This window comes from Hemitrygon akajei, chromosome 5, assembly GCF_048418815.1.
Source record: "Hemitrygon akajei chromosome 5, sHemAka1.3, whole genome shotgun sequence".
In the NCBI taxonomy this organism is placed as follows: Eukaryota; Metazoa; Chordata; class Chondrichthyes; order Myliobatiformes; family Dasyatidae; genus Hemitrygon; species Hemitrygon akajei.
Window position 1 is genome coordinate 153,822,407 of NC_133128.1, and position 16,011 is coordinate 153,838,417.

At 41.1% G+C, this 16,011-nt stretch overlaps 1 protein-coding gene and 1 non-coding gene across 2 annotated transcripts in view; one reads left to right on the forward strand and one right to left on the reverse strand.

Moving 5' to 3' along the window:
* LOC140728338 (inactive phospholipase C-like protein 1) overlaps positions 1-16,011 on the reverse strand; it is a 315,913-nt gene that overhangs the window by 276,195 nt on the left and 23,707 nt on the right. The window lies entirely within an intron of this gene.
* LOC140728637 (U6 spliceosomal RNA) lies at positions 2,648-2,754 on the forward strand. Its single transcript, XR_012099127.1, has one exon. It is a non-coding gene; the product is annotated as a U6 spliceosomal RNA (small nuclear RNA).

The window sequence follows — 16,011 nt, forward strand, 5'->3', positions numbered from 1 at the left end:
TAGCGATCAAATGGACAGTTCAGAAGGGGCTGCCACAGGGGGGAGATCCTTGCAGTCACTCAAATAGAAACTGCCCCGACCCCTTCCTGTACATCAATGAGAGGGCCTGTGTACCTGATGCACTTATGTTGCTGGTGCCCCTGGAAAGAGAGATTAACTACCAGAGAACATAAGGGTGAAGTCAAGCAATGTGATTAAGCTGCTATTAGCCAGCAGGGAAGAGTCAACAGGCATATGAATGAAGACACATTTCGAAAGACTGTTGTTCAAGTTTCTGGAACAATCACTCAGATTAACATTTTGTAGCTAGCAATTAGGGATGATAGATAGATAGATGATAGATAGATAGATACTTTATTCATCCCCATGGGGAAATTCAACTTTTTTTCCAATGTCCCATACACTTGTTGTAGCAAAACTAATTACATACAATACTTAACTCAGTAAAAAAATACGATATGCATCTAAATCACCATCTCAAAAAGCATTAATAATAGCTTTTAAAAAGTTCTTAAGTCCTGGCGGTAGAATTGTAAAGCCTAATGGCATTGGGGAGTATTGACCTCTTCATCCTGTCTGAGGAGCATTGCATCGATAGTAACCTGTCACTGAAACTGCTTCTCTGTCTCTGGATGGTGCTATGTAGAGGATGTTCAGAGTTATCCATAATTGACCGTAGCCTACTCAGCGCCCTTCACTCAGCTACCGATGTTAAACTCTCCAGTACTTTGCCCACGACAGAGCCCGCCTTCCTTACCAGCTTATTAAGACGTGAGGCGTCCCTCTTCTTAATGCTTCCTCCCCAACACGCCACCACAAAGAAGAGGGCGCTCTCCACAACTGACCTATAGAACATCTTCAGCATCTCACTACAGACATTGAATGACGCCAACCTTCTTAGGAAGTACATTCGACTCTGTGCCTTCCTGCACAAGGCATCTGTGTTGGCAGTCCAGTCAAGCTTCTCGTCTAACTGTACTCCCAGATACTTGTAGGTCTTAACCTGCTCCACACATTCTCCATTAATGATCACTGGCTCCATATGAGATGTAGATGTAGATGTAGATGTCCATAAAGTAATTGGCAGGGCATTTCTGCTGTCCTATTTGAATAGATCCTCCTTATACAAATTAATTTTTGTCCAGGAGGGCCAAGAGGAGGGACGTTAAGAGTGATTGTTGGGTTTAGCACATATACATTTAGCAAATGACCTGAGCCACCATTCTTCAGGTCTGAATATAAATTCTGGATTTAATTTGGACTGCAGCTTCGAGCAATGGGTTCCTAAAAGCTGTGAATCCCAGACCAGATAATGCTGATTAAATTCAATTTGATGTCTGTAGTATGGGTGCAAACTGGGAGGTGTGAAGTTTCTGTGTGGTTTCAAAGAAAGCATTGTAGATACATTGTAAATAAGAAATTGTCCTTTGATGTTTAGCATATAAAATATCGAGCCCTACATTGTGCAGCCAGACCTTTCAACTGAAAACTGAAAGCCTGCTGTACCTTGTTTTGTCAAAGAAAGAAGCTGCTTCATATCTACCAGTACTTGTCTCCAGTGGCTTCATTCACACAACAACACATGTATTACTGCTTCTATGTTCTACTGAAACATAAGATAGGTGCCAATCTGTTAGTAGTTGCCTTATAGTCTTTCTTATCCTCTTGTTCCACTAGATCTAGTGTTCTTCAATCTACACTTCAAGTCTCTCAATTCCTGGGTCTGCACATTGCTTCCAGATGAATATTATGTACAGGTCAAGTGTCATTATTGAAGCAATAATATGTTTTCAAAAACAGACTCACCAAATTGATTTCTTGGAGGGCAAGAGTTGGTCCAATAAGGAGATTACAACTCCCTATCTTGAGTTTAGTAAAAAGAAATGAGATCTCCTTGAAATAACTGCAATATATGAATTTTTTGTGAATAAAGTTTCCTCAATAAAGTTTTCACAATAATGTTTCCTCGAACTGATCTGTTCCTTATAAAGAGGGTCTTCATTGCTTAGAATTGAATAGAACTTATATTATCATTGCTCAAAACAACAAGATTGCAGTGCTACTCCAGTCCATGCAAAACAGATATTTACAAAGCATGTGGTATGAATTATTCTTTTAATTCCCATATTTACATGCAACAAGTGACTTTGATAGTCCATAACACTCAAAGGGCATTGGCAAGCCAGGGTGTGGCATTATCCAGCTGAACAACAGCCATCAGGAAGAAGCTAATTTTCAGACTTACTGTCTTGCCTAAGCTGTTTCTGTAACTCCTACCAAATGGCAGGAGACTGAACAGACAGTTGGGATAGGTCTTTAATTATGAACGTACCATAGGCATAATGAGTTGTAAATTGTCTCCAGGACTGGTAGTTGAGTCCCATTGATGTGCTGAGTGTACCTTAACTGAACTCAACTCCAGTAGTACAACTTGAGTAGTACCATGCTTTGAATGGCACACTATTTATCTCCATTTCTGACAAACCGTATGAAACTTTATAAGCAGCAAAGCTCTTTCCTTTAGAGCCAAAAGTATATAAGATTTTAAGAAGGTCCAAATGTCTTGAGAATTCAGAAAAATTTCAGAAGCACAGGTTGAGTACCCCTTATCCAAAATACTTGGGGTCAGAGGTGTTTAGAATTTTGAGTGCTCGCTTCGGCAGCACATATACTAAAATTGGAACGATACAGAGAAGATTAGCAAGGCCCCTGCGCAAGGATGACACGCAAATTCGTGAAGCGTTCCATATTTTTTTTAAAAAGAAAAAAAAAGAATTTTGGATTTTGAATATATAATGAAATAGCTTGGGATTGTCATCATATCAAACTCTGACATTATGTGCTATTAGTAAACATTCTTTGTCTTACACGTGTTCATCATATGTATGTACTGATGCAACCATTCAGTGTGTTAGATTTTCATCAGCAATGATCTTGGCAAACTCATCAATTCATTTCTCTGCTGCTTCATGATTAGTTTTATCACCACAATTTTTAAAAATTTAATTGTGTAGCTTTTCTTAAATTTCTGCAACTAGCCTGCTGAATATTCCCAATTTCTCAATAAATAAACCTTTGCTTGTTTCATGATCAGCATACCGTTAAGCAGCATATGTTCTCTTCAATGCTGATGAATACACTCTTTCAATACAAGTATCTACAAGTATCTGGGAGTACAGTTAGACGAGAAGCTAGACTGGACTGCCAACACAGATGCCTTGTGCAGGAAGGCACAGAGTCGACTGTACTTCCTAAGAAGGTTGGCGTCATTCAATGTCTGTAGTGAGATGCTGAAGATGTTCTATAGGTCAGTTGTGGAGAGCGCCCTCTTCTTTGTGGTGGCGTGTTGGGGAGGAAGCATTAAGAAGAGGGACGCCTCACGTCTTAATAAGCTGGTAAGGAAGGCGGGCTCTGTCGTGGGCAAAGTACTGGAGAGTTTAACATCGGTAGCTGAGCGAAGGGCGCTGAGTAGGCTACGGTCAATTATGGATAACTCTTAACATCCTCTACATAGCACCATCCAGAGACAGAGAAGCAGTTTCAGCAACAGGTTACTATCGATGCAATGCTCCTCAGACAGGATGAAGAGGTCAATACTCCCCAATGCCATTAGGCTTTACAATTCTACCGCCAGGACTTAAGAACTTTTTAAAAGCTATTATTAATGCTTTTTGAGATAGTGATTTAGATGCATATCATATTTTTTACTGAGTTAAGTATTGTATGTAATTAGTTTTGCTACAACAAGTGTATGGGACATTGGAAAAAAAGTTGAATTTCCCCATGGGGATGAATAAAGTATCTATCTATCTATCTATCTATCTATCTAATACTTGTTCAAGCTCTTCATTTTTTGCTTTATGCAGTGTTTTTCTATTTTTCATTCACTTCTGTTCATTAGGTATGCGAGGTCACTTCTCAGAACTGTCTGTGGTGTTTAGAAACCTGTACATTACCTGGGAACCTTCCCAGCACCTTCTGGAATTATAGATGAGCTAAGCTGACCTCAGTGGTTGGAATGATGTTGGAGCCAATTGTTAAGGAAGAAGTTATGGAGTACTTGGAGACACGGGACAAGATAAGACAAAGTCAGCATAGTTTCCTTAATGGAAAATCTTGCCTGACAAACTTGTTGGAATTCTTTGAGGAAATTACATGTAGGATAGATAAAGGGGATGCAGTGGATGTTGTATATTTGGATTTTCACAAGGCCTTTGATAAGGTGCCACACATGAGGCTGCTTAACACGTTCAGAGCCCATGGTATTACAGGAAAGTTGCTGTCATGGTTAAAGCATTGGCTGATTGGTAGGAGGCAGCAAATGGGAATAAAAGGATCCTTTTCTGGTTGGCTGTCAGTGCCTAGCAGTGTTCCACAGGGGTCTGTGTTGGGACCGTTTCTTTTTATGCTATATATCAATGATTTAGATGATGGAATAGATGGTTTTGTTGCCAAGTTTGCAGATGATATGAAGATTAGTGGAGGGGCAGGCAGCATTCAGCAAACAAGTAAACAGATTAGGAGAATGGGCAAGAGAGTGAAATACAATGTTAGAAAATGTATGGTTATGCACTTTGGTAGTAGAAATAAATGTGCAGACTATTTTCTATTTCTATTGTGTACAGTTCTGGTCACCGAATTATAGGAAAGATGTCAACAAAATAAAGAGAGTACAGAGAAGATTTACTAGAATGTTACCTGGGTTTCGGCACCTAAGTTACAGGGAAAGATTGAACAAGTTAGGTCTTTATTCTTTGGAGCGTAGAAGGTTGAGGGGGGACTGGATAGAGGTATTTAACATTATGAGGGGGATAGGCTTGACGTGGATAGGCTTTTTCCATTGATAGTAGGGGAGATTCAAACAAGAGGACATGAGTTGAGAGTTAGGGGGCAGAAGTTTAAGGGTAACACAAGGGGGAATTTCTTTACTCAGAGAATGGTAGCTGTGTGGAATGAGCTTCCAGTAGAAGTGGTAGAGGCAGGTTCGGTATTGTCACTTAAAGTAAAATTAAATAGGTATATGGACAGGAAAGGAATGGAGTGTTATGGGCTGAGTACGGGTCAGTGGGACTAGGTGAGAGTAAGCATTCGGCATGGACTAGAAGGGCCGAGATGGCCTGTTTCCGTGCTGTAATTGTTATACGGTTATATGGTTATAAGAAAATCCAAAAACCTGAGAAGCAAAGGGTCTTGACAGTCTTTGTGCAGAACAATCTAAAGGTTAACTTGTAGGTACAGTTGGTGGTGAGGAAGGCAAATGCAATGTTAGCATTCAGTTTAAGAGAATTACAAGAGCAGAGATGTGATGCTGAGGCTTTATAAGGCACTGGTGAGGCCTCACCTTCAGTATCGTGAACAGTTTTTGTCTCCTCATCAAAGAAAGAATGTGCTGGCATTGGAGAGGGTTCTGAGAAGGTTTACAAGGATAATTCTGGGAATGAAAGGGTTATCATACAAAGAACATTTGATAGCTCTGGGTCTGTACTCACTGGAATTTAGAAGGATGAGGGGGGATCTTATTGAAACCTTTCAAATGTTGAAAGGCCTAGACAGAGTAGATGTGGAAAGAATGTTTCCCATGGTGAAGGAGTCTAGGACAATAGGGGACAGCCTCAGGATAGAGAGAGACGACCATTTAAAACAGAGAAGTGGAGAAATTTCTTTAACCGGAGGGTGGTGAATTTGTAGAATTTATTGCCACAGGCAGCTGTGGAGGCCAGGTCATTGGGTGTACGGTATTTAAGGTAGAGCTTGATAGATTCTTGATTGGACATAGCATCAAAAGCTACGGAGAGAAGGCCGGGTGTGGGGCTGAAATAGAAAACAAGGATCAGCCATGATTGAATGGTAGAGCAGACTCAACAAAATGGCCTAATTCTGCTCCTATATCTTACGGTCTTACTGAATTTTCTATTTGTAATGTTATGTCAGCACTCAAAAAATTCCAGATTTCAGAGATATTCAGATTTTTGAATTTTAACACCATAAGACATTAAAGCAGAGTTAGGCCATTAAAGGGTACTCAACCTGTATTAAAAATTATGTAAGCAATTATAAAAATCATTACCTTTAATATAAAAACACTTCCCAAAGCCTTAAGCATAAGCAAAACAGCTAAGAAAAGAAACTTGTCTTTCCCTTTGCTTTCTTGTCTGCAGTTCTATAATCTCCATTGAAATCTATGAATTCTCAAATACTGCAGCAGTTTAAAGATGACACAGGGTCTGAGAGGAATTTTTTCTGTACAAATACCGTGAAATCACAACAAATCTGAAATCCACCACTGAAGTCAATGGGAAGTCCAGTACCATCATCCTTGTTAGATAGTTTTGCTCAGTAGAGTCAATAAGTCTGTATCTGAATATATCTGTGCTGATATCCTAAAATGCTTCCATTTACAAGCAAAATTGGAGGCAATAAGCTTTATTTATTAGCTACAGTGGCACCATGTGGTAAATTGTTACATTAACATGTGAAGATATATAGCAACTTAAATCTCTGACATCCTGTGAGTGTGAAAACTAAGTCAATTTAAATTTTATATTACTGCTAAAATATACTGTATGTTTCCAATTGGTAATTTATTCATCACATAACTTAACAAATTGCATGCATGTTTAGAACCATCTCCAGAAATCACACTGCAGTCAAGTATTTAATAATAATTGATGAACTTGCTATCAATTTGTGATATTTTCTCAAATAGACAGGATCAGAAAAAATCATTACAAAAATCAGGGAAAATTAAACCTGCTCAACAATCTTTCTCAGGCCTGACTCAGTAAGATGATATTGCACACATGCTAGGCAAGTCTCAGGTTTGATTGTTGGTGGCTGCTGATTTAAAGAGGCCTAATAGAATTTACAGACCTCAGCAACCCAAAGTTAAAGAATCTATACAAAGTCATTATTGTTGCTGCTAATTATCAATGCTTACATTTAAACAAGGTTAAGCACCAAGTGCAAATAATTTGACATTAATGTAAATAACAAAATGTAGGAAGAATTAAAGTGCAAACTTACTTAATGATTTAGCCAGTTACTTTATATTCCATCCTTTTCAAAACACACAAGAATAAGTTTTAACTATTCATATGATCTTTTTCATGCATATAAATATATTGGCTACGTGAGATGCTGCTCACGTTTCGGATGTCTTAATCAAATTTACTTTGATAAAGATGGTGTTTATTTTACGAATGAATTCAATGTGTCATAAATATTTAGAATACAAGGGCAGACATACAAATGATAAGATCAGTATCAATTGCTGTTGGATTGTAAAATCATTCTTTTCATCTAAATCAATTGCTTTGAACAAGGTGGCCTTTAGTGTTTAAACAATCCTTAACTGACCAAGGTATGAAACACCAAAATAATTGCCTTATTATCCTTGTGCAGAATGGTTGGGGACAAATGTATTTTATGGCTCTTGGCAGGTGTGAAAATCTAGGGCTGAGAGTCAGGCATATTCATCCAAGAGGGCTTAATAGGTTAGATATTCCTAATTCAATTTTCCTGTGATGCCGACACATATACATATTAAGCAGCAGGTGTTTGTGCCTAGTAATAGGGACTGATGACATCATTGATACTTTTTTTCCATTATTTCAAGACCACTGAAGACAACTGAAATATTTCAACACCACTTCAGCTGAAATTCACTATCTCAGCCCAGGCTAAATATCAAATCTGAGACCTCACAAGTCACAGGTAGAGAACCAGCAAAAAAAAATTGTTTTCCTGACCATTTTTCAGAATCAGGATCAGGTTTACTATCAATAACATATATCATGAAATTTGCACAGCCTACAATGTAAGACATAAAAATTACTGTAAGTTAAAAAATAAATAAATAGTGCAAAAGAGGGAAAATGAGCTAGAGTTCATTGGAGCTGTTCAAAACTCTGAAGGAAAAAAGCTATTATTAAAACATTGAGTGTGGGTCTAAAGAATCCTGTACAACCTCCCTGATGTGTGCAAGTAGCCCAAAAGTATACCTCCATGGCCTTAAATTATAAAATGGGGGTAAAGATTGGTACCTTAACTACTGATAAAATGCAGTGTCACCTGTGAAAGCTGTAGTTGCCAATTTTTTAAAAATTGATTTATGCTTCTCTTAATAATTATCATGTATCCCTTCTTCGTGCGCTGCTGAGGACCGATGACTTCACCTTCAGAGCAGGCGACAAGGCAGCCCTAACAACAGCAAGGGCCAAACTGTCCCGAGCCATCAGAGGGGCAAAGCGTGCACACGACCAGCGAACCCGCAGCCACTTCCAGGACAGCGGCGACACGCAGAGCATGTGGAAGGGCATCCAGGACATCACCAATTACAGGACATCACCTGACTGTGCGGGTGATACCTCCCTCCCAGATGTGCTGAATAACTTCTACGCCCGTTTTGAGGCGGAAAATGACATGGCAGCAAGGAAGTCCACCCCTCCTACAAATGACCAGGTGCTGTGTCTCACCATGGCCGATATGAGAAGAACCCTGTGCAGGGTCAACCCGTGGAAGGCTGCTGAACCAGACAACCATTCCTGGTACAGTGCTCAGAGGATGTGCAGATCAGCTAGCAGATGTTCTCACTGACATCTTCAACATCTCCCTGAGCAGTGCCACCGTTCCAACGTGCTTCAAGGCTGCCACCATCGTCCCCGTGCCGAAGAAGTCTTCAATGTCCTGCCTCAATGACTACCATCCCATTGCACTCACATCCATCGTCATGAAATGTTTCGAGAGGCTCGTCATGAGGCATATCAAGACCCTGCTGCCCACCTCACTGAACCCCCTGCAGTTTACGTACTGTCCCAACTGCTCAACAGACAACGCCATTGCCATCACCCTCCACCTGGACAAAAAAGACACATACATTCGAATCCTGTTCATAGACTTCAGTTCAGCATTCAACACGATCATTGCTCAGAAACTGATTGGAAAGCTGAGCCTACTGGGCCTGAACACCTCCTTCTGCAACTGGATCCTAGACTTCCTGACTGGGAGACCTCAGTGAGTCCAGATCGGGAGCAGCATCTCCAACACTATCACACTGAGCATGGGGGCCCCCCAGGGCTGTGTGCTCAGTCCACTGCTGTTCACTCTGCTGACCCACGACTGTGCTGCAACACACAGCTCGAACCACATCATCAAGTTCGCCGGTGACACAACCATGGTGGGTCTCATCAGCAAGAATGACGAGTCAGCTTACAGAGAGGAGGTGCAGCGGCTAACAGAATGGTGCAGAGCCAACAACCTATCTCTGAATGTGAACAAAAGAGATGGTTGTTGACTTCAGGAGAGCACTACTCCCCACTGAACATCGACGGCTCTTCGGTAGAGATCGTTAAGAGCCCCAAATTTTTTGGTGTTCGCCTGGCAGAGAATCTCACCTGGTCTCTCAACACCAGCGCCATATCAAAGAAAGCCCAACAGCAACTCTACTTTCTGCGGCTGAGGAAAGTCCATCTCCCACCCCCCATCCTCATCACATTCTACAGGGGTTGTATTGAGAGCATCCTGAGCAGCTGCATCACTGCCTGGTTCGGAAATTGCACCATCTCAGATCGCAAGACCCTGCAGCGGATAGTGAGGTCAGCTGAGAAGATCATCAGGGTCTCTCCTCCCGCCATTACTGACATTTACACTACACACTACATCCGCAAAGCAAACAGCATTATGAAGGACCCCATGCGCCCCTCATACAAACTCTTCTCCCTCCTGCCATCTGGGAAAAGGCACCAAAGCATTCGGGCTCTCACGACCAGACTATGTAACAGTTTCTTCCCCCAAGTTATCAGACTCCTCAATACTCAAAACCTGGACTGACACCTTACTGCCCTATTGTCTTGTTTATTATTTATTGTAATGCCTGCACTGTTTTGTGCACTTTATGCAGTCATGGGTAGGTCTGTAATCTAGTGTAGTTATTCTTCTGTGTTGTTTTTTTTACGTAGTTCAGTCTAGTTTTTGTACTGTGTCATGTAACACCGTGGTCCTGAAAAAACGTCGTCTCATTTTTACTATGTACTGTACCAGCAGTTATGATCGAAATGACAATAAAAGTGACTTGACTTGAAAAAATAAGATATTGACCTTTTCAAGGTATAATTCCACCGGACATCATATTTTGATGTAAGGGAGTTTGAATAAAATTGCATAAATACAACCATACTAATAAAAAGCAGTAGGGATTTGTTTGCAGTGGGTTCCACTTCTTTCTGGAATCTGTTGGTTGATGTTAGGATATAGATATACACTCATTCATGGTCTTCTGCTGATGTAGCCCATCCACTTCAAGGTTCGATGTGTTGTGTATTCAAAGATGCTCTTTTGCACAGTACTATTGTAACGCCTAGTTATTTTAGTTACTGCCACAGCTTGAACAGTTTGGCTATTCTCCTCGACACCTCTCATTAACAAGGCATTTATGCCCACAGAACTGCTGCTCACTGAATTTTTTTTGGCACCATTCTCTGTAAACTCTAGAGACTGTGTGTGAACTCTATCAACCAGTGGCACTTAATCCACAGTGGTGAAATGTTTTTGAGAGTCTGGTATTGAAGCATATTAGCTCCTGTCTGGGTGGTGACTTGGATCTACTCCAAATACACCTACCAAAGCAATAGGTCTACAGCAGATGCCATCTCGTTGGCTCTTCGCACAACCCGAGAACATCTGGACAGCAAAGATGCATACATCAGGATGCGCTTTATCAGTTACAGCTCAGCATTTAACACCATCATCCTTTCAAAACTAATCAGTTTTGAGTCCAAGATCTGGACCTCAATACGTCCTTGATCAATTGGATCCTGGATTTCCTCACTTGTAAATCCCGGTCAGTTCAGATTGGCAAAAACATCTCCTCCACAATCTCCATCAGCACTGGAGCACTGCAGGAATATGTACCGAACCCCCTGCTCCACTTACTTTACACCTATGACTGTGTAGCCATCTACAGCTCTAACACCATATTCAAGTTTGCTGATGACACCACTGTTCTGGGTTGTATCAAAGGTGGAGATGAATCAGCATACAGGAGGGAGACTGAAAATTTGGCTGAGTGGTATAACAACAACCTCTATCTCCATAAGACCATAAGATCTAGGAGCAGAAGTAGGCCATTCGGGCAATCAAGTCTACTCTGCCATTCAATCATGGGCTAATCCAATTTTTCCAGTCATTCCCACTCCCCTGCCTTCTCCCCATACCCTTTGATGCCCTGGCTAATCAAGAACCTATCTATCTCTCCCTTAAATGCACCCAATGACCTGTCCTCCACAATGGCTCACGGCAACAAATTCCACAGATTTACCACTCTCTGAGTAAAGTAGTTTCTCCGCATCTCTGATCTAAAATGACGTCCTACAATCCTGAAGACGTGCCCTCTTGTCCTAGAATCCCCTACCATGGGAAATAACTCTGCCATATCTAATCTGTTCAGGCCTATTAACATTTGCAATGTTTCTATGAGATCCCCCCTCATTCTCCTGAACTCCAGGGAATACAGCCCAAGAGCTGCCAGATATTCCTCATATGATAACCCTTTCATTCCTGGAATCATTCTCATGGATCTTCTCTGAACCCTCTCCAATGTCAGTGTATCCCTTCTAAAATAAGGAGCCCAAAACTGCACACAATACTCCAAGTGTGGTCTCACGAGTGCCTTATGGAGCCTCAACTTCACATCCTGCTTATATTCTATACCTCTAGGAATGAATGCTAATATTGCATTTGCCTTCTTCACCATTGACTCAATCTGGAAGTTAACCTTTAGGGTATTCTGCACAAGGACTCCCAAGTCCCTTTGCGTCTCTGCATTTTGAATTCTCTCCCCATTTAAATAATAGTTTGCCCTTTTATTTCTTCCACCAAAGTGCATGACCATACACTTTCCAACATTGTACTTCATTTGCCACTTCTTTGCCCATTCCCCTAAACTAAGTCTCTCTGCAGGCTCTCTGTTTTCTCAACACCACACACTCCTCCACCTATCTTGGTCTCATTGACAAATTTGGCCACAAATCCATTAATCCCATGGTCCAAATCATTGACATACATCGTAAAAAGCAGCGGTCCCAACACCAACCCTGTGGAACTCCACTGGTAACCAGCTGCCAGCCAGAATAGGATCTCTTTATTCCCACTATCTGTTTTCTGCTGAGCAGCCAATGCTCCACCCATGCTAGTAACTTCCCTATAATTCCATAGGCTCTTATCTTGCTAAGCAGCCTCATGTGTGGCACCTTGTCAAAGGCCTCCTGAAATTCCGAGTACACCACATCTACCACATCTCCTTTGTCTACCCTGCTTGTAATTTCCTCAAAAAAATTGCAGTAGGTTTGTCAGACAGGATTTTCCTTTCAGGAAACCATGCTGGCTTTGGTCTATCTTGTCATGTGCCTCCAGGTACTCCATAATCTCATCCCTAACAATCAATTCCAACAACTTCCCAACCACTGATGTCAAGCTAACAGGTCTATAGTTTCCTTTCTGCTGCCTCCCACCCTTCTTAAATAACAGAGTATCATTTGCATTTTTTCAGTCATCTGGTACAATGCCAGAATCTATCAATTCTTGAAAAATCATTGTTAATGCCTCCATAATCTCTCCAGCTACTTTCTTCAGAACCTGAGGGTGCATTCCATCAGGTCCAGGAGATTGATCCACCCTCAAACCATCAAGCTTCCTGAGCATCTCCTCAGTCGTAATTTTTACTGCACAAACTTAACTTCCCTGACACTCTTGAATGTCCAATATACTGCTGATGTCTTCCATTGTGAAGAATGATGCAAAATACGCATTCAGTTCCTCCGCCATCTCTGCATCTCTCATTACAATATCTCCAGCGTCACTTTTTATTGGTCCTATATCTATCCTCGACTCTCTTTTACCCTTTGTATATTTAAAAAAGCTTTTAGTATCTTCTTCAATATTAGTCGCCACTTTCCTTTCATAATTCATCTATTTCTTTCCTAATGACCTTCTTGGTTTCCTTCTGCAAGTTTTTAAAAGCTTCTCAATCTTCTAGCCACTATCTTTGACTTCCTTGTATGCCCTCTCTTTTTCTTTTACTTTGGCTCTGACTTCACTTGTCAGCTGCAGTAGTGTCCTTCTTTCATTCAAAAATTTCTTCTTATTTGGAATATATCTGTCTTGCACTTCCCTCATTTTTCGCAGAAACTCCAGCCACTACTGTTCTGCTGTCCTTCCTGCTAGTGTCCCTTTCCAGTCAACTTTGCCCAGTTCCCCTCTCATGTCACTGTAATTTCCTTTATTCCACTGAAATAACGACACATTGGATTTTAGTTTCTCCTTCTAAAACTTCAAAGTGAACTTGATCATATTGTGATCACTGTTCCCTAAGGGTTCCTTAACCTTAAGCTCCCTTATCATCTCTGGATCATTGCACAACACCCAATCCAGCACAGCCAATCCCCTTGTGAGCTCAACAACAAGCTGTTCCAAAAAGCTACCCCTTCGAAATTCTATAAATTCTCTCTCTTGAGTTCCAGTACTGACCTGGTTTTCCCAATCCATTTTCATGTTAAAATCCCCAGTGATTATCATGACATTGCCCTTCTGACATGTCTTTTTTATCTCTTGCTGTAATTTGTAATCCACATCCCAGCTGCTGTTTGGAGGCCTGTATACACCTGCCATTAGGGTCCTTCTACCCTTGCCATTTCTTAACTCAACGCATAGAGACTCTACACCTTCCAATCCTATGTCATCCCTTTCTAATGATTTAATATTATTTCTTATACATAGGGCTACACCACCGCCTCTGCCTACTAACCTATCTTTCTGATACACTGTGTATCCTTGGACATTCAGCTCCCAATCGCAGCCATCCTTTAGCCAAGTTTCAGAGATGGCCACAATGTCATACTTGCCAATCTGTACCAGAATTTCAAGATAGTCCATTTTATTTCTTTCTGCGCGCATTCAAATATAACACTTTCAGTCCAGTATTTGTCGCTTTCTGTTTTAACTGTACCACATTTCTATTTCCCTGTAACTCATCCTGCTGGCTGTGATTATGCCCCATCTCCTGCCTGTCCTTTCTAACATCTCTGTTGAACACTATCTTTGATTTATTTCTGTTTTCCCCTTCCTCAGCCCTATCACTCCAGTTCCCATCCCCCTGCCAAATTAGTTTAAACCCTCCCTAACAGCTCTATTAAACCTGCCTGCTAGAATATTGGACCCCTTTGGGTTCGGGTGTAACCCATCCTTTTTGTACAGGTCGTACCTCCCCCAGAAGAGGCCCCAAAGATCCAGGAATCTGAAGCCCTGCCCCCTACACCAGTCTCTCAGCCACGCATTAATATGCCTGATCATTTTATTATTGCGCTCGTTAGCATGTGGCACAGGCAGCAATGCCGAGATTAATACTTGGAAGCCCTGCTTTTCAGCTCCCTAGCTAACTCCCTGAATTCTCTCTTCAGGACCTCCTCCCTTTTACTACCTATGTCATTGGGCTGTCATCCTCTGTCAGCTCACCCCCCTCAACAGCATCCAAAAGGAGATAACAATTACTGAGAGGTTGACCACAGGGGTGCTCTCTACTATCCAAGTTCTTCCCTTCTCTTCCCTGACAATCACCCACTTATCTAACTCCTGTAGCCTTGGAGTGACCAACTTCTTGTAGCTCCTATGTATCTCCTGCTCACTTTCCCTAATAAGCTGTCAATAAGACGAAGGAACTGATTGTATACTTCAGGAGAAGGAAACCAGAGGCCTATAAGCCAGTAATCATCGGAGGATCAGAGATGGAGAGCATCAGTATCTTTAAATTCCTGGGTGTCACTATCTTAGAGGACCTGTCCTGAACCCATCATATAAGTATAATTATGAAGAAAGCACGACAGTGCCTCTACTTCCTCAGCAGTCTGTAGAGATTTGGCGTGTCATCAAAAACCTTGGCAAATTTCTATAGTTGTGTGGTGGAAAGTGTGGGCTGCATTACAGCCTGGTATGGGAACACAAATGCCTTTGAGCAGAAAATTCTACAAAAGGTGATGGATTTGGCCCAGTACGAAATGGGTAAAACCCTCTCAACCAATGAGCACATCTACATGCAACATTGCCATAGAAAAACAGCATCCATCATCAAAGATCCTCACCACCCAGACCATGCTCTTTTTACATTGCTGCCATCAGGTAGAAGGTACAAGTGCCTTAGAACTCACACCAACTGGTTCAAGAACAATTACTAACCCTCAACCATCAGGCTCTGAAACAAAACAGGATAACTACACTCATTAAAGACTCACTTATCTTGTTATTTTATGCTCATTATTTATTGCTATTTACCTATATCTGCATTTGCAGATTGTTGTCCATTGATTTTGTTTACAGTTACAGCTTAACAGATTTGCTAAGTATGCCCACAGAAAAAGAATCTCAGGGTTGTACGTGGTGACATGTATGCACTCTGATAATAAATTTTCCTTTGAACTTTGAACTTTTTGATTTTGAAAATTCCTGGAGATCAGCAGTTTTTGAGATACTCAAACCACCCTGTCTGGCACCAACAATCATTCCAGAGTCAAAGTCACACTGATTATATTTCTTCCTCATTTTGATGTTTAGTCTGAACAACAAATGAAACTCTTGACCAACTCTGCTTGCTTTTATGGATTGAGTTGCTACCACATAATTGGCTAATTAGATATTTGCATTAAGATCAGGTGTATAGGTGTACCTAAAAAAGTGGCCCTTGAGTAATGTCCCATCCTTAAAAGATAATAATTATTTCAGGAGATGTCTCCCTCAGTGAAATTCCCTCTCAGGTTCCAGATGCTTTCATTTCTACTTCTCTACTTTTCAGTTGGGGCCTGATATTGCACCACAAGGAAGTTCTCTGATAATTTGACAAGTGAAAATAAATGCAGCAAAGCCAGTTATGCAACCAGTGGTATAGCAAGTAGACATAATATATATAAACAGCAAAACTCATTCACTGTGGCTACAGGTTCATGGATTTTAATCTCTTCTTATAATACA